General features: G+C 37.0%; 1 protein-coding gene across 6 annotated transcripts in view; it reads right to left on the reverse strand.

The window, feature by feature from the left end:
* LOC106877715 (uncharacterized) overlaps positions 1-1,422 on the reverse strand; it is a 61,388-nt gene that overhangs the window by 38,039 nt on the left and 21,927 nt on the right. The window lies entirely within an intron of this gene.

Here is a 1,422-nt window from a genome sequence, read left to right on the forward strand (position 1 = left end):
TATATACATATATACACACACACACACATATATATATATATATACGCATAGATTGATAGATAGATGAAAGCTGAATTGACAGACATGTTACAATGTTGGATAAAATACCTAACGGCGCTCCTGCGCCCCAGGATCAATTCTCTGCTATGGTTAACTTCGCATTTTAACTTTTGTAGATTGACAAATGAAATACGAATTATGGAATGGATTTTTCTCTCTCCTTCAATTTCTCTTTCTCTCTCTCTCTCTCTCTCTCTCTCTCTCTCTCTCTCTCTCTCTTTCTCTCTCTCTCCTGGAGAAATTGGTTGCGGTCGGATTTCGAGAGGGACAGGTTCCACCGTGTTTATAGGCTCAAAGACACTTATTGTACAACAGCCAACCCATAACTTCATCAGGTGTTGATGTCTCTAGCTAAGACAGATGAGGTCTACATCTTCAAATGTAGGGAGTCTCTCTCAATCACAGGCATACATACATATATTATACATACATTTATACGAATGCATTCGATCTGATTCGTATACACGAGATATAATCCACTGGAGATAGAGTGAAAATTTGTATTCCACGGATTCTCCGTGGGAGATCCCTGAGTTGAAAACATGCACACGATCACCACCTATGGAATACACACATGTACACATATAAACAATAATGAGATACACACTTGTGGACTAAAGTGACATGCACGCCTACTAAAGGAGTGTAAGTTTATCCATAAGCACCAATTAATTCAGATAATGACAAATCTTAAAAGCTGGCTTGACTTAAGCAAAAGAACCCTCGGACTTCGCGACTGACTTGAATTCTGCAAAGATAACTTAAATTTATGCTCCATGACTTTTCATATCACTCCTGTGTTGTGCTTTAAGAAATCATAGAAACAACATGATTGATTCGATGTCCATGATATTTAATTAAATGCTTTTCATTCTTGACAATAGATATGAATGTATTACTCATACTGTTTTACGAAATCTGCTTCTCAACCATGTGGTAGGAACTAAATGAATTTATGCAGAAGTCCGTCGTATAGGGGTGTGTGCGTTGTGTTGTATAAATCAACAGGTATTAGGAGAATTCAATTTGCATAAAGGATGAAATATTACTTATAAGTCGGTGAGCTGGCAGAATCGTAAGCTGGCTGGGCAAAATGCATAAGGTGGCTTTCGTCCGTCTTTACGCTCTGAGTTCCAATTCTCCCGAGGTCGACTTTACTTTTCATTCTTTTGGAGTCGATAAAGTAAGTACCAGTTGAGTACTAGTGGAGTTGGGTCGATGTAATCGACTTATCCTCTCCCCAAATTCACCGGGCCGTGCCAAAATTTGAAACCAATATAACTTATTAAAAGAATACAATTACCCATAACATCAGTATATATATATACATATATGTATATATATATATATATATATATATAT

Source organism: Octopus bimaculoides, chromosome 10, assembly GCF_001194135.2.
Source record: "Octopus bimaculoides isolate UCB-OBI-ISO-001 chromosome 10, ASM119413v2, whole genome shotgun sequence".
Lineage (NCBI taxonomy): Eukaryota > Metazoa > Mollusca > Cephalopoda > Octopoda > Octopodidae > Octopus > Octopus bimaculoides.